This window comes from Cydia splendana, chromosome 6, assembly GCF_910591565.1.
Source record: "Cydia splendana chromosome 6, ilCydSple1.2, whole genome shotgun sequence".
Lineage (NCBI taxonomy): Eukaryota > Metazoa > Arthropoda > Insecta > Lepidoptera > Tortricidae > Cydia > Cydia splendana.
The window spans coordinates 2,441,229-2,463,073 of record NC_085965.1 but is presented as its reverse complement, the minus strand read 5'-3'; the positions used below and the strand labels follow the sequence as shown (position 1 = coordinate 2,463,073).

The window sequence follows — 21,845 nt, the reverse complement described above, 5'->3', positions numbered from 1 at the left end:
AAAAAACTTCTACAAGTTCCTAGGCACTTGCAGTGTTTTTACTTAGGTATACGAGTATTGTCTTGTTCTTGTCTACGTGACAGTGGTAGGGGAGCCCAAGAGGGGATTTTTGTGTTGACTCGAGCGCGTCAGATTAAGATATGAATGATATCTTGCTACCCCGTGTAGTCTACCTTTACCCCTTTTAGTCATCTATGTTGAGCCCTTGGTTAGTGGGGGGTTGGTGGGGGGTTCAACAAATTGTTAAGCAGATTGTGGATTTGGTCATATTAGTCCAAATTAACGCTATAATTGTGCTATTACTAAATCTGATAATTATTTGCACGCATTTCCTTATTCTGACGGTTACAATGTAAAAATTAGGCGTCAAACTTATGTTCGTCAGATTAAGAAAATGCCTACAAATAAGTGTTATAGTAACAGCACCAGTCATGGGACATTTAAGAGGAAATTTGGAGTATATATGATATTTCCCTTGTACATGTAATTGGTCTTACGCTTAGCGTGTTAAAAGATGAAAGTCCTATCCGCCTTTCATGTTTTAGGCGTGTTGTATCAAAGATACTGCAATGAGTTTCCACATAATTAACAAATTAAAACTATGCTTTTTTTCTCCAGTCATGGACACCAAAGCTCCAGTAATGGGCCCCCCGTAATGGACGTGCATCCAGTAATGGGCCCCCTATAATGGACATTGCTCTATCAGTATAAAATTTTGAAATGGGGAATAAGTTATGGCAAAAAAATCAATTTTTGGTATAAGCTTTTATCGCTGAATGTATTTTTCTTTCCACAGACAATTATTATTGTATTAGATTCATCGAGACATTTCTAATATACTCAAACACAATTAGTTAGGGTTTATTGCGATAAAGTTCCCATGGCCACCTCCTGTCTCCATCATCAGATCAAGTCCATGTTATCATAATATTGCATTATCATCCGATTTGCATACTTAATTACGTACTTACACAAAATTTCAACTGAATCGGAAATCGAAAAGTGGGTCAAATTCAGCTACCAAGATTTGACCCACACTAACTAACAAGGCAAGTTAAATAAAAGTTTGGAAAAACGATATTAATTTATCCTAAGTCCGAGAATACCTCCTGGTTGACATATTTCGTAACTACATTTTACTTCTGTATTGTTTAAAACATGAAATTATGGCATGGCAAGCATCATTATGTCAATTGTCCCATCATAGGAGGTATGCAGTTTTACAGCTCCTATAATGGGATTGGGCCAAATACCACTATTTTTTTACAACTGTGGAGTCACAACATAGTGTGTTGTATACCTTATCTCATGGTAAATGCAATTAACAAAACACATTCTAGTTTTCATCAAGTATTAATTAATTAAAATTTAATAAATTAACTCACCTCTCTTAGCGAAGTTGTTAAGAATTTTTAGTGATATTTTTTTTCAGTGGCACGACAACTTTTGGGTTGACGCACATTTCTTAAAAAATAACCGAATTTAATAAAAATTCAAACATAATCAGCTCTAGGACTCTTATTTATGATAAAAATATATCCAGTGTTTATAAACTACTTTTATATACTTATTTTAGAGGAATTGTGTGTTTTTGTCCCATTACTGGTTCCGTGTCCATTATAGGGTATACTACTATATATTAAGTTATAGAAAAAATATATCATTAAAGTGGACAAAAACGATCAATCCCACAAACTGCTTAACGATTATTTAACCCTCCACTAACCTCCCGAAATTAAAAAAAAATATGTAGACGCTTTCCGACTCGCTGGAAAAAAAAACTTTATATAACTTTTTTTTTCTTCTTATCATCTAATATTTCGATTCCAATAGGTCTGTGTGACGCTCGAGTAAATCCCGATTTAGCATCGTGGGCTCCCCTACTACAGCGTGATAAAACGGTGTCCTCTATCCCGCGGTGTTAAAAAGTGACTGTTATTTTATCACGTGGATAAAACCATCCATAATACGCCGGCTGGACCGCATATAAAATATATACATATTTATATTTTTCCACCTGTTTAATATTTAACTGGCAACCCGCTCGGCTAACACAATGTGTATGGTTCTAAAACTTCAAACCCTTAATAGGTATTTCGTTACAAACTCATTTCGAAAGGACGGATAACCGTTAAAGACGTAGCCATGCCATGGGTCCCATTAAGAATGAGCTGTCATTTACGGTACTCTAAAAGGCTTTCAGATTATTTAGGGTGTCCGACTCGCAAACAAGTATCTCCAGCTCTGTATGTATACCCTATCCTACCCTACCTTACCTGCTACCTCCACACGTCCCCTTCCTTAACGACCGTAATTCCAACGGAACCCGCAGATGTGGATGTGTTACAGACTACCTCCTGCACGAGGTTTTATGAAACGAGAAATTTTCCTCCTGGCGATTCACTACCTACATTAGGGCCACCCCACACAAGCGTCTTTTGAATGTCGGCGTCTAGTCAGGGCTATGGAAAATGGCGTGGCTGCGCAATTGCGCAAAAACGTTGCGTCGAGCAATGGCCATAGAGTTGGCTAGACGCCGCGCTCGGGAAACGCTAGCGTGCCGGCCGTTATAGGTGTCAGTACGCTTTTGAACAGTAAATATTTATATATTTATTATTCTTTGACTTACAATTTGTAGTATTGTCACCAATTACCAGACATAGATCACGAGTATATTATTTTAATGTTCATGTTTTATCTTATTTTAGCATGTTATTCTAAAATGAATCGTAACTTTGATTATTGGAGAGGCTAAGTTCTTGTGACTGAAATATGTGATGAACGCGATAACTCATAAGCTTTCTCTCTCTTCTTAGCATTTGGTGTCGGTTGCATCCTGACATCCTCAACAAGCATGAGAGGCGCTGCACAGTTATGAATGTTATGATGGTCTATCTTTGTTTGCGCAACAGCGTGTTAACACATTCACCGCTGAGCTACGGTCGTAGCGCGACGTCGTAGCCGATAACATGGATTTCCCGGCATATAGCGAAAATGCTTCGTAGAGGTAAAACGACAACGTATCGTGATTAGCGCTGAATGGGTTAAGGGTGCCTGTCTCTTTCAATCGAGCGGTGTGATAAATGTCGCTCGGCTTATGACACAAGGACGTCCATCGTCCATCATGTTCATGCAGTGCGCTCTCTGGTGCTCTATCTAGCGTGAGTGCTCTGTGGGTTGTGGGAATGACGTTTACGGGCAAATCGCATGTGCACGACGCATTAGGGCCGCAAATTGCGTCGCAATCTCGCGACATTTCCATGCACATACGCCATATGTGCGGTTTTTGCCATGTTTTTGTATGACGATGTTATGCATAGAAAAAGTTCAGACGATGATACTAGGTTGTATCCTGTATAGACCGATTTTGTTCTATTCATTTGATTGTTGGTTGCAGAAGGGTATAGGATGACTCACGTTAGACTGGGCCGTGTACGGGCTGGAGCTTCCGGCGCATCTTTTTCTATGGAAAGCATCACCTGATCGGGGCTGATCGCCTGTCATGTCATAGAAAAGTAAGCTCGGTAAGCTCCGGCCCGGACACGGCCCGGTCTAACGTGAGTCATCCTTATTGTGTAAACGCCTATTGACGGTCTTCTCTAGCAAAAACATTATATGACGGTCTTAGCCACATTGACCTTAAGGTTACATTCAAATGGCGATAGCTTAATAGATTTTATTACGGCAATAGCATTACGGGAACCTAATGCAGCTACAGTTGCCTTCCGACCGTCACCTTTAAGGTGACATTTGGATTCAGACTGCACCAGCTTTACTGCTGGAATATGCAGCATTGCAGCAGAGGGTGTTTAATTTTTCCGAATTTTCGATTTTCATCTGACTTTGCTCGAATTCTTGTTCTAACTGATAAAAAAATATTATACGTTAAAAGAAATTAAAATCGGTCAACATTTAGAGGTTGCACAACATCAACAAAGATTTTTCAAATAACCAACGACTCTACATCGGAGGGTAGAAAATGGTTTAAGCGGCTACCATCAAAGCGGACAGTAGTGTGATACTGAACCTTCTACATATAAATAAATTTGAAAATTAGTAATAAACTTGGATTTTGGTTACTCGATAAATGCTCTAATTAAGATTTTTCAGTTTTTCCACCTTTAGACGCAAAATTCAGTTTTCTCATTCGATTTTAGTATCAGTTCATAATATTTTGTCATTTTAGAACATAGTTCATTTTCATGCAATGTATGGGGTTCTCACTCTACCTTTTCAACTTGTGCAACCTCTAAACGTTATTCGATTCTTTTGAAAATTGAAATAGATAGTTTTTAGTGTGGGGAGGCTCCATTGGTGAGCAAAGTCAGGAAAACAATTACAACTTCTTTTTCTCCATACAAAAGTGAATCACCCTCAGAAGGGTCAAATGTTCGGACATCGACAATATATTTCCTGCAACACTAAAGCTGCGCTTGGTTCCAAGACCTTGCCCAAAAACGCGCAAAGAGGTACAATACACCTGAAGCTGCTGCTGACAGTGCTGACAAGGCTCTACTTTAGCTGCCATGAATGCGGTCGCAAATGCTGGTCCCGCATTGATTTATACAGCCAAGAAAGACGTTGTCCCTCGCACACAGACGGTGGATAAATCATCTGTCAAGATGTTAAAGGCCTCATGATGAATGCTTTACAACAATAATAGTTGCTGCAGAAAACGTCCAAATGGCCTTTTTAGGGTTCCGTGGCCAAAGTGACCCTATTACTAAGACTCCGCCGCTGTCTCATGAACCGTGATAGCTAGGCAGTTGAAGTTTTCACAGATGATGTATTTCTGTTGCCGCTATAACAACAAAAACTAAAAACAGAATATAATAAATATTTAAGTCGGGCTCCCATACAACAAACGTGACTGTATGCCGTTTTTTGCGTAGTGGTACGGAACCCTTCGTACACGAGTCCCACTCGCACTAGGCCGGTATTTTTTTTAATATTTTAATAAGAATTTCATTAAATTCCATTTCATTCATTCCACCAGGAATTACTTCAAAATTCAGCTTCGTACGCGTACAGTCATCTGCAATAATATGTTAATATTCGAAGGCCGCAAAAATATCGACGCTGGAAAGGAGAAACTGGATAAGCGACATTTTCAGAGATATTGAGTTATATACATCGTTGGAATCGCCAGACTTTTCTGCATCGAATGGACTAGGTTTCGTACACATCTGACGACTTTAGTGTCGCTTATCCCGTCGGTGATTTGGAGAATCACTGGTTCATTTAAGCTACTGAACGACTTTGTTTTCAACAAATTTTTGAAAAGTGGAGATTAGATGAATAGTTATTCAATGTAATGAACCTTAGAGTTTTTTACTTATTTGCCAGTTCAGCCTTAACTTGGATAATTTTGCCTTATGACAACTAACCTTTCACTGTCGGTTAACTATTTTTACTTGGCTATTACATATTATGTAATATCGTGTCAAATATTTTGCGGCCTTCGTTGTGTAACATATTATTGCAGGTACAACAATCGGTGAGCTCGTAAGCCGACTCGAGTAACGTGGCATTCGGCAACCCTTGACTTAACCGTCCCGAGAGGCGCGAGTAATTTACGAACACGAGACACACGTCTCCATAAATTATTCCGTTGTAACAAAACACTCTGTATTTACCTGCTTTAAGGGGCCATTCGGATTCAGACTGCATTAGCGGTATTGCTGTGACGTTAATAGAGGTATTATTGACAGCATTGCTGTTATCCTATAAGGGTAACATTCCATTTCAGACCGCAGCTGCACTACTAGTACGAACGCGTCGGTGTTATTGTCAATTTCCATAGTATAATGAATGGTAGTGCTGCTGTCGTTGGAAATGGACTGTCACCTTAACATGGAAAGTAGGAACTTCGGGGTTGGACTAATCATCAATTTACTCATTATTCAACTCAAATTTAAAATTATACTAGCGACCCACCCGGCTTCGCACGGGTTGACAAATTATACATCTTAATTTTCCCCAAGAATCACTCTATTGATAGGTGAAAACTGCATGAAAATACGTTCAGTAGTTTTTGAGTTTATCGCGAACACAAACCCACAAACAGACAGACGCGGCGGGGGACTTTATTTCATAAGATGTAGTGATTTTATTTAACTAAAAATAATTAAAAAAAATGACAATGAAAGTGACTACTATATACAAATGTGACTTTATTTAAATCGTACTGTATTTATTTAAATTAAATCTCTGTGAACAACAACCTTTAAAAACACGCCTGCGTTTGATGTCTAATATAGAAAACAATTTTCTATATACCAAAACATATTTAAAATTTAAATTGTAGGTAGAGTAGGTAGGTTGTAGGAACCTACCCAGTAAGTATTTTGAATATAAATAAAATTCAAAGGCACCCATTGAATTCTCGAATGTATTTTCTCGTTTGATCGAGATGTATTAAGATTCTGACCGGACCGTTCTTATTCAATCCCGGCTTTTACATTAATGTAATTTGTAGCTGTCATCCTTTGTGACAGAATGAATTTGAAATTTTAGATTAGATATTTTGCGTGATATCTAGATTATGAATTCTCTTTGTAATTGGTTACATAATATTATTCAAGATAGTTTAAAGACGCAATTGTTTTAAACTTTTATAATCATAATACAAAAAACCGTAAGCTATTATGTTGTGTTTCTACTCGTACCATTGTCATGTAATATCAGTGTCGGTAATAAATGTCTGTACTTAAATAACTTACAATTTGTACCTACGTCTCGCTCCCCTATATCATTCTTATACGGTATTACGGTTTAAATTTAGACTCCCCTTTCAGTTCAGAAACCTACGTCGATTCTCATGTGAGTGTAGCCGTCCTATTAACAATTTTTTATTGTTCTGAACTGGTTTTGATACGACCTTGAAAATCGCTCACGCTGAATGGTGCATGTGAAATGAGGTGAAAGTTGTGCGCGATATTTGCGTCAATCCGATCGTCAAAACCAGTTAAAAACCATAATAAATTGTTAAATCTGACAAAACATCCGTCACTCTTTAACAGAGCGCCATTGAAAGTGACGGGTACCTACCGTTGCACGTTGTTTTATCATTATCACGTTGTCACGCAATTTTTGTCTGATTTTGATACGACCATCAGTTGTCGCTTGTCGCGCACCAACAAGTAAGAATAAGAATAATGTATTGATAATAATTGGGAACACAGTAGTTGCACAGGAGGTGTCTGGTAAGCCCCAAACTAGGCTGAACCTGTATCTTGGGGCTTAACAAAAATAGTACGTGCGTGTGTGTGTGTGTGTAAGGTGTAGGAGAGCGAAGTTGTACCTTATGAGACGACTACTGATTATTTTCGTGAGGACTAATAATCCGTACGCCGCTAGCGCTGATTGGTGTACACAGTCAAAGTCGTATTAAAATACGAACCATATCAAAACTTTGTTAAGACAATCGGCGGTTAAGAAAATCTATTTTTGTCACAAGAACCTAGAACCTAGAGAGGTTCTAGGTTCTTGTGACAAAAATAGATTTTTATTTCACGAAAATAATATGTGTTTCGACGAAATATATTCACTCGTTTTCTTTTCCACGTGTCTCTTTTTATCAACTAAACCTTTTATTAGGTTACTGTTGTTACTAACATAATGATAAGCAATAACGCCAATAACTAACAAATGTATAGACCATAATTATGTTGTCTTTAATAATAGTATTTTATACAATCGTGATATAATAGAGAGTTTTTCAGTCGAGTACCGTGTTTAGGCAACGAAGCTTGCTGAGTTGCCTAAGTAAGGTACGAGATTGAAAAACTTGATTATATCACTATTGTATACAATACTTTTTCTACGAGTTAACTAAAATAACTAAAATAAATAATTGGTACAATGCCTCAAGGGCCTATTTTAGATTTAAGCTAGTTATTAATTTCGTTTAGTAGTACCACTGTATATATATTGTATGTAAATAAATGTTTTATTTAACACTTAAAAAAAAAAAATGAATAATACCATACTTTCTACTTCTACTACCTGACTTATTTTACTCAAGTTAACAGAAATAGTAAAACAGTTAATATGAAAAACTACTACGTACATTTGTAAGGTGCATTGGGGTAATTAATTACGGGGTAATTACGGGAAAAAAAAATACCAAAATTAACCCAATTCAATACTTAACTAGTTCTACTACTGAATAATGAATAATGCAACACTCAATCTAATCACGCTTCCTGAGTAGTGGGCAACATATTTTCATCGCTGTCAGTCATTTTCATTTAGTATTTTTCACAGTTTCACTCACAAAATAAAAACTTTAACACATAAACAAGTTTTCAAATTTCAATGCAGAGAAAATCTCGTGGGCGTCCATTGTGAAGAAAAGTTTGAGTTGGCCAACCAATCACAAAGCACACGCGACGCAGCAGCGTGTTTAAGTAGACGGAAGTATGACAGATCCCGCGACGGTATTAGTTCCGAAACGCCATCGTTGGCTAATTTGTACTGAGTCGAGTCTCCTTAAACAAGCAATATTTTATCGAAATGTATGAAGTTTTAATTTCAAAATTTTTGTAATTGACTAAACCGTATCGATACAATTATATTAGTTGAGTGGGACGTGCCATAGACTATACAACGTTAAAAACAGTGAGGTTATAGAGTTGTATATGAAGTTGTAATACACAGATTATAGTCGATGAGTAGAAAAAGATTTTTAATTCACAAACAAAAACACATCAAAACTTGTTTTGAGAATGAAGCACAAGAGTGATTTGTAGATTGATAGTTTTTAGGTTGTGTGTGTAATATTTTAAGTAGTTAAGATTCTATTATTATAATTTTATTGTAATTATATTCATGTTTAAACTGATGGCCGTGTTGCCAATGCTTCATTAAAAAAAAAAAAAGCACAAGAGTTTGATTCAGAACAACTTTTTATTATTATTAAGGATTGCCAACAGGTGTAATACAAATATAAAGGACTAAAGTAGTGAATGAACACAAAAATCATATCAGAGTATCATTATTTCCCTCACACTAAAATATAAGTGCAGCTTTGAACAAATATGAGTGTGAATTATTTTGAATAGGTTTTGTTGATAGACAATTACTTCTACAATCTACAATTTTTTTGCGAAATTTGTCCACGTAGATTAACGTTTACGTAAACGTAAATCAACTTTTTATTCAATAAATCAACATTTAAAGTGATGGAAAACGTTTACGCTACTTTTATCTTTTCTTCCTCCAGCATCAGACTTTATTTTTGTATGTCATTCATGTACACGAGTGCCGTAGGTGTATCATTCAATCAAATAGGGTGAACAATGCTTTCTTCATATGTTAGTTGGCTTCAAGTGTTTGCGAGCAACAATTGAAAGCATTTCAAAGGCTTCATACAAATAACATCTCGCTGTCTTTTTGACAAGAATTTTCTCAAGAGCGAAATATTTATAATATATTTTTCCCTTCAATACCTACAGCGATGCATCAACTAACAAGAATATCAGATTTCTAGCGACGTTTACTGCAGAGGGGTTACTACAAATAAATAACATATTTTATGCCATCCCTTTTCTTCTTGAGATTCTCAATAGCGAGTGACAGAGAAACAATCATGGCTTTGATTTCCGAAATTCGGAATGACCAAACTGCGGTGAGCGCGAAATCGTAAATTTATTTTATATTCCGAACATGCCCTAGCTAGGAAACATTGACGAAAGCAGAGGGCCTACCGCGAACCACGTTCGACGTGTTGCCTCCCTGTCACACTTACGTACTAATTTACAAGTGCGACACAGAGCCAACACGTCGAACGTGGTTCGCGGTAGGCCCTCAGTACACAAATCGTAGATTTTTAGCGTGTCGTAAACTAACCGCTAGTGGAAAGATAATTCGCATTTTTATTGCAAAAACGATTGATATAATACTAGTATAGAATGCCGCTCCGTGAAGCGAGGCAACGTATTCTATAAAAAATATAACTTTAACCTCTCGCGTTTTGTACACATATTGAATGACCACAGTTGGTGCAACGCTGCGGAAACGTCAAATTTAGATGACGATAATGAATTTATATGGCGATAGACCCGATCATATGTTATGTTATGTGTTGCGTGAAAGAAATAAATGAAATGAAAATGTTATAAAGCAGGATTACACTAAGGTAAACTCAACAAATATACAGGGTGGCTAAAAATAACTGCTTTCTTATTGCCCAGGTTTTGGGATTATACTGAGCAACTTTTACTATGGGACCAACCTCGAAATCGCGAAAAAAAATTAGTCTGTTTCATACATTTTGGCTGGTCTATTTTCTATGGGAGGGTAAATTTTGTTACGCGATTTCGGGGTTGGTATCATAGTAAAAGTTGCTCAGTATAATCCAAAAACCTCCCTGCCAACGGGAATGCACTTTTTTTTAAGCCATCCTGTATAACAAAGTGGGTATTAGGTTTAACTCCGTACCACAGGGTTTAGCAAGCGATCTGAAGTAATGACTTTAGCCGCCCGTGAACAAGAAGCAATATCCGTGAACCAACACGTCAGTTTACACACTTAGTGCACCACTTCATAGGATCGAATTAACAGAGTAGAGGGAGTATTAAACCCCGTCGATACGTGCCAAATCTTCACATGTTAAAAGGAAACTGGACGACCGTTTCTTCATACAAATGTCAGTCTTCATTTACCTCATTGGAGCTCCAAAAACTGTGTTTAATGTTAGTTTTCGATCATACCTCAATAATTTAAAAAAGTTAGTGAGTCAAACGAAGGGCATAGCATTTAATATACTTACACGAATATTTGTCAATATATTTTCCATAATAGATCTCAATATCCATACAAATGGGAACTACGTTCATATGGATGTCGGTGGCCGATTGTAATATCCGCCCGATCGTAATGTTTTGACTGTATATAGTTACTGTTGTATAATTATGGTCGTACGTTCAGGCAATGATAGTATTGTCGCTCAATCTTTATACCAGACAGATTTACACATTCTTCATATTGTATGAAGCTAAAAAGTAAATAGAGTCCGACTTAAAAAAGTTTGCAAGTCTGGCAACTTTGGCGTGATAATGTGTGGACCTTTCTCGGCCTTTTAGCTAAGATCAAAGTGTAGTATCTGTTATTTTCAGCTTAATGTGTGGACCAATTAAAAAAGTTGTGGTGGAACGACCATTTTATTGTAACATGACGTTTATGGTGACATCAACAACCAAGTTTGCAACCAAGCACGAGAAGTCATTGCCTGGTGCGTCAGTGTAATTTGCACATCAGTGTGGTCGATCCTTTAAGCAATTTTGTCGCACACGGTTTACTGGTGTTGTCTCAAAGCCCGGCTATTACTCCGTTAATTGCTGTAAATGGAACTTTGAACCAAACACAAACTACAAAGCACTGACTTTTGATAGACCCTATGGCTATGGAATAAGGTTTAGGAATAGTTAAAATGGAACCAACCGCAGAATTTGGACAAATGTAAGCGGTTATGTAATGGGTTTTTAATGAAGCAATCGTCAAAGACTACGTTTTGGGAAAGCAATTTAGGAGCGGAATAAATAGGCTGGTTTGCGTATATTTAAGGTAATGTTAAACTGATTTGTGTGTTGTTGACCGCTGAAGTAAAAGATTGGAGTTGGGCGCTAATATAATGAGAATATGACGCATACAATATATTCATATAAACAATAAAGAGGTATCTGCTGGCTTGAAAAGCCAACTGGTTGAAATACGTATAAATAAATGGTTAAGATGCAGGGGGGCAATTAAGACTGCGGGTTAATTTAAACTAATACAAATATCTTCCACGTTTTACATTATTAACTAGAGTCACACACAACACATCTGTTTCGCTATCTAGATATAGGTACATGGCACTCTAGTTAATAATGTAAAACATGGAAGATATTTCAATTAATTTAAATTATCCCGCAGTCTAAATTGCCCCCCTACACCTTATATCAAGAAGTAAGTAGTAGGTTTTAAGGTTAAAATTTGGCTTTGAAGTCCGTTTATTTTATGATTCCCACAGGGAAGTAGCATAACGTCACATAACCTTAATTAAAATATAAAATAGTTGTCAACAACTATTTTAAAACTGTCTATCACTCCTTTGATGGATGGATTCAAATCCATCCATCAAAGGAGTGATAGACAGTGTCCTCTAAGCTTATAAGACATTAAGACAGACTTTTTTTAAATTAAACCAATAAAGTGGTATAGACGAAGCCGCGGATGGAGACTAGTCTCGCATAATCCCATCGAGTACCGTAAGTGAGTAGGGTCATAACTGAAATTCAAACCTTGATAACATTTTATTTTTACATATGAAAACTGAATGGTGTATATAATAAGTGTTCCGGACGTTTGTATTTTAGTTTTTATTTTATTTTGGGTAGTTCCATTTCATAACTTTGACGATAAAGAGGAAAGCCCACCTCACCCTGTAGTGCCTCGTATTTGGGGTGAGAGGGGTTTCATACAAAGGTGATTTTGGAAGATTGTTAGATCGTTTTTTTTTTATGCCTATTACTATAGCTCCATTTTAATTTGGTATACATTATTTTTGTAGCAGTAGCCTTAAAATCCCTTCTCACCCCCCTCTCAAACCTTCTCTCCCCATTCATAACCCACCTGTCCCCGCGAAACCTACTCACCCCGTTTTACGGTAATCCGTTCATAATTAGTTTTGTTAACAATTCGATATTAAAATTACAATATTAATCAGGTTCGGGTAAATTGCTTAATGCCCCAATGGTAATTAATTGCTTGAAGAGAAAATTGGAAAACGGTAATTAATGAGAAAATGTGGAAAACATTTAATGAGTAGGTAAATACTTTATGTAATTATTGAAATTGGTTTTTATTATTATCCAACATTTTATTGAAGGTAAAAAAAAATTAACTAAAGCCCCTTATAAATTTAATTAAGTTTTGCAATTGTATTGTTCGGTTTACAAAACCACATACGTATTAGAGTTAGACCAAGAAAGGTCTGCAGCGTTTTTGATAGGCCACGCAGTGCAAGTGTTATTTTATACGTCATAATTTCATTAGAAGTTCGACGTTTAAAATAACATTTGCACTGCGTGGGCTATCAAAATCTCTGCAGACTTTTCTTGGTCTAAGTCTATGATCAATTATTTTTTTGGTGATGTCAATTATTTACGCTTAATACTGCTGGAAAAGTCTAAAAGCAAATGGCTTTTTTTACGTTTCCGGCAGTAATGCAGTTGGCTGCATTACTGTAGCAGTATTGCAGCGCGACATTACTGCCGACTGCATAGCACGTGTCTAATACGATGTTCGAATTTAAACTGTTGACATACTAACATTGAATGATTTTACGGTTTAGACTCACTTGTTTTAAGTCACTCGCGCGACACATCGCGCTAGGCTCCCCGAAACATGTCGCACAAGTGACTTTAAAACAAGTGAGTCTAAGGGTAACATTCCATTTCTGACCGCAGCTGCACAACTAGTACTGAACGCGTCGGTGTTATTGTCAATTTCCATAGTAAAATGAACGGTAGTGCAGCTGTCGTTAAATGGACTGTCACCTTAAACCGTAAAGTTATTCAATACGATGTTGCTGCCCGGACTCTTGACATTTACTGCTCAGTGCAGTCAACTACAATAATATCGCACTGCAATACTGCTGCAGTAATATTGGTGTAGTGTGAATCCGAATGATACCTTTATACTATAACCGAATGATACCTTTATACTTTATACCTACTATAATATTTATAAGTCAAGTTCATATCATATCAATATCAGATTTAGTTGAATTTCATACTTCGAATATGCCTCCAGTATCGTTGGGCATTAGTCAGTGAATCCCCACGGTATCGAGGCGTCTATAGGCTATATTAATGGCTACCTGCCCGACGGAGACGGATGACGCCTGACATCTACCTCGGCCTAGTTGCCAGACTCGAATTAAGTGCTAACATCATACGACGTACGAAGAGGCGTTAAAAAAGCATGCGATTGTTTGATATACAGTAAGCTACAGTGATATCTGACCCCCCTGCATATAAATTTGTTTGCAAGAGGATCAGTTACCTGCACTATTTACATATACCCTAAGTACATAAGTATTCACTAAAAAATAACAGAATTACAGCCGTTTTAATTACGGAAACGTTTACTAAATTCACTTAACTAAAACCTTATGTCCAGCCTTATGAGTAAAGTGGTGAACGGAAGCGGAAGTAAGCGGATGATGGTTAACAACCGGGCAGGGCAACTAATCGCACTGAGCCGGTATTACACCTTCCCATGAAAAGGTACTCGTAGAGGTAAAGCTTTGTTTTCCTAGGATAGCGGTGCCGTCATATAGCGGCCGTCTCCATACAAAATAATACGGCTAAATATGGATGTAGTAGTATTTTGTATGGAAAAGGCCGCTATATGACGGCACCGCTATCCTAGGAAACTAGATATTTAAGTACCTAGTAAACTATTAGATGCAGCAAGCAATAAGAAATACCGATGAGTTTTAGTAGATGGCGCTGGTAGCGTTGCGGCAAAGACATATGTAACTCCGTATAAGATGAATAAAGTCTAAGAAAAAAACGTGCCTCGGAAATCAAGAAAAAGTCATTCTCGGATAGATGGCGCACACACCTTTGGCCTATGGTCGGCTAGATGGCGTTGACGACACCGTTTTATATTTAACAATTTTAACACATCTGTATCAGCGAAAGTACATGGGTCGAAATGATATAAAAATAATAAAATCATTTATCCATATATATATTTTTTTTCGATAGTACGTACATACGTTTCATTTTGAGTTTTAGTCGTGTGTCGATAGATGGCAGTAAATGTACTGTGACTACACAATTTAGTATGACAGGACCCCTCTATACTATATATTCTCTTTGGTAGCGGTAAGACGTGCGACTTAAAACATTTTGATGTCTACCAAACGCTTTTCTATAAAGGAAAACATCGTGATTAAACTGGACTAATTACAATGAGATCTAGTTTACTATTATACATACTATTAAATTAGATTTTGCTTAATTATGGTCTGTGCACTTTTCACAGAGAAATGAACATTTAAAAATCAACTTTTAACGCCGCCTGGTTGAAAATGATAACCGAAACCTCCTCTCTCTCCGCACGCGTATTATGAATGGCTTTATCCACGTGATAAAATAACTGTCACTTTTTAACACCGCGGGATAGAAAGTGACGGACACCGTTTTATCACGCTGTCACGTAGACAAGAACGGCCATCATATCCGTACAGGTGAGAATAGAATACATAGAATTAGACCAAGAGAAGTCTGCAGTCATTTTGATAGCCCACGCAGTGAAAGTGTTATTTTAAACGTCAAACTTCTATGAAATCATGACATATAAATAACAGTTCCACTGCGTGGGCTATAAAAATCACTGCAGACTTTTCTTGGACTAACTCTATTAATAATTATTAATTTACGCCCCTTAAGTGACCTATCGTTTTGAGAATTTAAGATTTTTTTTGTTGTAATCGATTTATCAAACATCTCTAAGTAAAGTCTATTTCAATAGAACTTGCTAACTATGTAAACAAACCGCCATATTTAAATTGTCTCTGAATGATGAATTTACTAGTGATGGGCAAGACTCCTACTTACTACTTTACTAATGTCAAACCATATCGAATAATAAAATACCAAAAGTAAAAAACAAGTAGTTACTTATTTTTAATCTGTTTAATCACGATCAGAAGACAAATTAGTACTTAAGAATGATGTATTGATGTATTTTATAACCACGGCGGTAGGTACAGAGCGTGGGTTGGGTAGTGTGTAGCGGGTTTATATCACAAACTTTAGTCACAACACTACCCATCATAGACAATTGTAGAATTTAAAAGAAACAAAACCGTCATTCCAACAGGTCCTAATAACCTAACTTATGAATCCATTTTAAACTTTTAATGAAATATCCAAGATACAGTTATATATTTGTGTATTTTACGGAACGGACCGTTTCAATAGTGTATATGTGTATGGTTTCAATGGTATTTGATGAGGTTGTGTGAAAATTCAAAGAGAAACAGTGATACAACAAAGTTAAGTTGTTTGTTTACATAGTTAGCAAGTTCTATTGAAATAGACTTTATTTAAATGAATACACTCTATATTTCAGTGATCTGTGACACCTTCCTAGGTTCAAATAAGTAATTAGTTGACCTAGAGATAAACTACATCCTCTAAATTAACGTGGGTCATAATTTAATTAGCGGAAATGAGGTCTAGGTTCCACCCCGGGCTTTTAACAGGTAACCAGAACGCCTACAAATATCGAACAATCTAAAAACGTTATCAGCATCTCTGTCTCTCGAATAAACAAGAGCGATAGAGAGGCAGATAGTGATTTTGGATTTTTCGACGTGAGCGGTAGGCCTTCAGGAAAGGCTAAGGTGAGGTGGGCTTAAGTATAAGATATTAACTCTAATCTGCCTAATAGAGGCAAGGAGGTAATAGAAAACTCGTATCCACCGGCTTATCTAATGTCAGATAATTATAACCATATGACCTGTGATATATGTGCAGAATGCATAGTATTTTTGATTTCACGGGCCTATAAATCCCGGTCTTTTGATAGGCTTGCGTTGGGATATAGATTCAACACTTAGAGGCCCTTTGGAGAGCTTTAATGTCATGTAGAATGCCTACTTAACCCGTTCACAGCCTCACCCATGAACCGGTATCAGCAGACATAGTATTTATTATTAGGAGTACCTCTCTCGACTCTGCCAAGACTGATCGACGGAGCCCTAACACAAATGCATCTGGATTAAGCCTACGGTGTATTCCGGTCACGTAGCCTGGAGTACGCTTTAATTTGCATTATTAGCTTTAAATGTTGGATGGCGGCAATGTTATTTCCTTCGAAACGTCCTTTAAGAGGAAAGTGGAAGATCGTTTCTCCATACAAACGTAGATAGGTACTCCTAAAATAAATTAAAAATTAATTGGTACAACGCAAACATAAATATTGCAATTTCAACAGAATCTCGCAACTCGCAAAAATACGTAGGAACTAAATATGATTTGGGCGGTAGGTGTCAGTTTCGACAGAAACCAGTTATTTTGGACAAAATCTTTATAATTTAGATTCTGGTTACTTCAGATTACCTATAGTTCGGTTTCTGAATGAGACGGTTTCGGTGAAAAACGTGTGAAGTCACTTTTTTTTCAATTCAATTTCTGAGTAGGTCAGATTCTTAGCAGGTTACGGTCATTATAGTATCAAATCAGATAACCATTAAGTTTGATACGAAAAAATGAGATTTCTCATTTGGTCAGATTTTAATAGTTGATTTTGAAATATGTCAAATTATGACATAAATTTGTCCTAAAATATGCCGTATCTTAGTAGGGCAGTTTCTGTATGCGTTATATTCTAAAAAGGCCATGTATATGTATAATCGGTAAGTAAAAAATAGGTTGCAATTATATTTGAATGACTCATTTAAAACTAGATATTGAAGATATTGGCCACTTGAATATAAAACATGATACGATAACACTATTATAAAGTAAGTAATACTCTTAATGACAAATGTCACATGACTGTCGTTCATTGTGAAAATTCTCTAAAATGGAAATGGAAAACTTAAAAATTATAAAAACTCCTAAAGATCGTCCCATTATACTTTTAAATGGACATAAATATTGTTACCAGCTCAAAAACAAATCAGGTACAATAAACTTTAGATGTAGTAACAGAAGTATGTGCAGTGCGTCTTTAACTATGAATCCGACAATGACCGCCGTTAATAGAATTAGTGAACATACACGCTTACCTGATTTTGAAAGAAATTCAATTGAATGGGCGATGTTCCGCTGCAAGGAGAAGGTGGCAGAGTCGTTCGAACCAATTCAGCCTATATTCGAAGAATCATTGCAAGAACTCGAAGCCCTGCATCACTCAATATTACTGCCTACCTTTTCCTCGAAAAAAGACTCGTTGTACGCGTGGAAGAAAAGAGCTTTAGGAACGAACGCGTTACAATTTAATAGTCCAAAGGATGTGACAGTACCAAAAATCGTAAGCGATAATTTTTTGATTTGCGAGCAAGGTGATGATAAAATATTTATTTTTGGTTCCGATTTGGCGAAATAAGTTAAAAAAAAAAATACCAGGTTCCTCGGGGATGGTACTTTCAAAGTTACACCGAAACCATTTTGCCAACTCTACACAATACAAGCTATGTTGAATTACGAGTCCGACAGTTGCCGCACCATCGTTCCCGTCATCTACGCTCTCCTGCCGAACAAAGAGGAACAGACGTACGTCAGATTATTTGACACATGCAAGACCATACTAGATATAGATATCGAACATTTCAAGGCCGATTTTGAGTTGGGAGCTTTGAATGCCGTGTCCAAAGTATACCCAACCGTAACTATAACGGGATGCTACTTTCATTATATGAAAGCGATTTGGAAAAAATCCAGAGATATAGATATCTGCAAGGGTGATGAAATCAAATTCGTCAGTCTACTGACATATGTACCATTACTGCCGATTGAATACATGATAAATGCATGGGCTACTCTCATCGAAAAATTTCTGCATGTGCCAAACATAGAGAAATATCGTAAATATTTCGAAACATATTGGTTTTCATTAATCACCCCTGAAGTGTTTAACTGCTCGGAAGAAAAGTATCGCACAACAAATCACCTGGAAGGATGGCATAACAGGCTGAACAAAAAACTCTGTAAACAATCGAATATATTCAAGTTTTTGTTTACCTTAAAAAAGGAGGCAAGACGACGACGACGACGACGACGACGACCACCATGAAACAAGCATATATTCACCGAGAAACTAAAAAATCAAGGAGAGTCGACCTTAAATATGATCGGCACGTGAGGAATTTGATTAAAAACGTGAAAAAGAAAACTCTCAGCATAATGGATTTTCTAAAAAAGGCGTCTTACTTAAACTTCGAAAGACATACCAAGAGTAATCTATTTGACAACGACAATGGCCCTGAGTCTAGCAGTTCTAGTTCCGATTGTGATTCTTCAAGTAGTTCCGATAACGAAATATTCTAAACCACTGCTACTAGTGATTAAGAATAACCCTAGTGAGATATTTTATTTGTTTTAATAGTTAAAAGAACCTAATTTCGATTCGGTAAACGAAATTAGGTTCTTTTAACTTTTAAAATAGAAAATTCGAAAAAATAAATAGAAAAAGCGTAATTTAGTTGAGTTTGATTTTTTTATTTCATTGTAAGCGGAAACAGTTGTTTTCTTATTAATAAACATTATTTCAATATACCTACACATTTTTTTCTTACTGACTGTACTTTCACTTTACTTACCCGTAAATCGATTGACAAATTATTTATCCTACTAGCAATACAACCTATATGGAACCCAATTCATCCAAAATCTGTCGTACTCACAATTAGACAAAACTGATATTCGGGCTTTGTAGTAATCTGACGTACTCAGAATTTGATTTTCTCGGAATCTCAATTACACAGATTTTGGATTATAAAGAATTTGATGTTTTAAGAACTTGATTAAATTAAAAAATGACGTAGCTAGATTCATACTTACTAAGAACTGTAAATAATGAGAAACTGGCAATGTTAGAGTCAGACTTATCCAGATTTTGTCCAAAATCTCAACTGGTTTATGTCGAAACTGACACCTACCGCCCAAATCCTAAATATCAATACTAACGATGTTCTAAATAAAGCGTTTTTACTTTACGTTCTACTACACATTCGTTCGAGATACGGGCGTGGAGCCTTTGAAAATAAATATTCCTGGCGCTTCAGTGGAAAACATGGTGGGAAATAAAAATACGAAATAAAGAAGCATAGGGTTAATTCCAATTGCCCTACGATGCAATGATAACATACAGATGTAGTGCATAGAGTCTCATCAAACAAAGTCTGCAGCGGATTTGATAGCCCACGCTGTGTAAGTGTTATGTATACGTCATAATTTCATAGAAGTTTGACGTTTAAAATGACACTTGCACTGCGTGGGCTATCAAAATCGCTGCAGACGGTTTTTACGGTCTGACTATAATTGTTTTGCATCGTATTTTCTCGGAAACGTTCGAATTTGACACGCTACTTCACTCGACCTCAGTACCTACTAGTAAGACAAGATACACTGGCGTTTAAAAGTGCATGGAGATGTTTCAACCGTAATATTAAGGCATTACGGTCGACATCTACGAGTATCCATGCACTTTTAAACGCCACTGTACAATAAGAAATAGGTGAGAAAATTATAAGCTATTACTACCGGTAATACGATACCAGGTAAGGTCATTTCTTCTTCAATTTAAGAGGTATCCTCTTGTCGGTGGAGTATTTTCCATTTCTCCCTCTCATAAGCCATAGCCTTGACCTCTTGATACGACACGACACCAGCTTTTTCTTTTATTTGGTCTACATAGCTACTAGGTAAGGTAGAAGTACTAATACATAAAGTGACTATGTTGAATACTAGCGCAGCGTCGAGCACTAACTAGTACCTACTTCTACCTGTAGTAAGTAGTTAATCCATTTCCAATGTCTTTCCTTGCAAAAGAGCATGAAATTGACTTCGTTGTGTGTAGAAATCCATGACTCAGCCATGCTCGCGGACCAATCGGAATGCAAGCCTCACTACATTCGGGATTTAAACTCGTATCGAAAAAAAGTAGGTTCACTAAATGAACGCCTTAAAGCTTTGAATTCGTTAACAAAATTGGTATATACAGAACGCTTTGAGTTTCCAGTTCTTGTACTTTGATACTATGTGAAAAGCAGAATATTTCCTGTATTAAATTCACTTTGCTCCTGTGTTTCAAAATGTTCGCACTTTTCACGTAAACTGTTTGTAAAATAAACGTGTCCATTTTCAAACATCTAGGTTTTTCCTCATCTTTCAGCCTTAATAATAATTATAGCAGTTAAAAGTATGAGATTTATGAAACATTCCGCGCGCCACTTGCTCTCAAACTCTAAATGATTTTAATGTGACTGAAGCCTGGAAAACTGAATGGACCACTGCTTCTGCTGGCTCTAACGTGGAAACCATAGACCCGACTTTTAAACCATTAGGTTTCAACCTTCCCCGGAGATTGTGGTGTCGCTTAAATAGACTGAGAACGGGTCACGGTCGGTGCAATTACCTTCTGCATAAATGGGGGTGGAAAGACTCTGCAATGTGCGAGTGTGGCGAAGAAGTCCAGACTATGGACCATATAATTCAGCAATGCCCTCTGCACTCATACTCGGGACCACCAGACGACCTGCTGCGCCTAACACCCGACGCAATTGCGTGGCTGAACGCACTGAATATTGACATTTAATTTAATTTTTAATTGTAATGTAATTTTTATTCTGTGACATTTATATAACTGCCTATTTTTGTATAAGCCATACGATTAAATAAATAAATGATGATGATGATGATGATGATGATGATGATGATGATGATGATGATGATGATGATGATGATGATGATGATGATGATGATAATGATGATGATAATGATACTACTATGTATAGAAGAAATGACCTATTTGTTTCCTAAATGATATTTCACCCATATTGCGTCGTTGAGCAAGAAACATTCAAATGTGTGCGTAAATATCGAAACCATTTTTTTTATCAGGTTGCACTTGTTCTTTGCAAGGTGCGGAGTTATCTGACCTTTAGGCAAGCCGTTGGAAACGAGTTTTCTATTACAAGGCAAGGAGGTACCTCTATTTTCAGCGACACCAATATCTAATAAACTCGACTCGACATGCAAGATGGCGTCTTACTTTTCCGTAGACCACTTGCAAAAAAATGCAGCTCATACAGATTTTATCATTTTTTTGTAACT

The 21,845-nt window shown here is 36.7% G+C and overlaps 1 pseudogene; it reads left to right on the top strand.

The window, feature by feature from the left end:
- The first annotated feature begins 11,067 nt into the window (after positions 1 to 11,067).
- Positions 11,068 to 11,166, top strand: LOC134791923 (U2 spliceosomal RNA; annotated as a pseudogene).
- Positions 11,167 to 21,845: the final 10,679 nt, after the last annotated feature.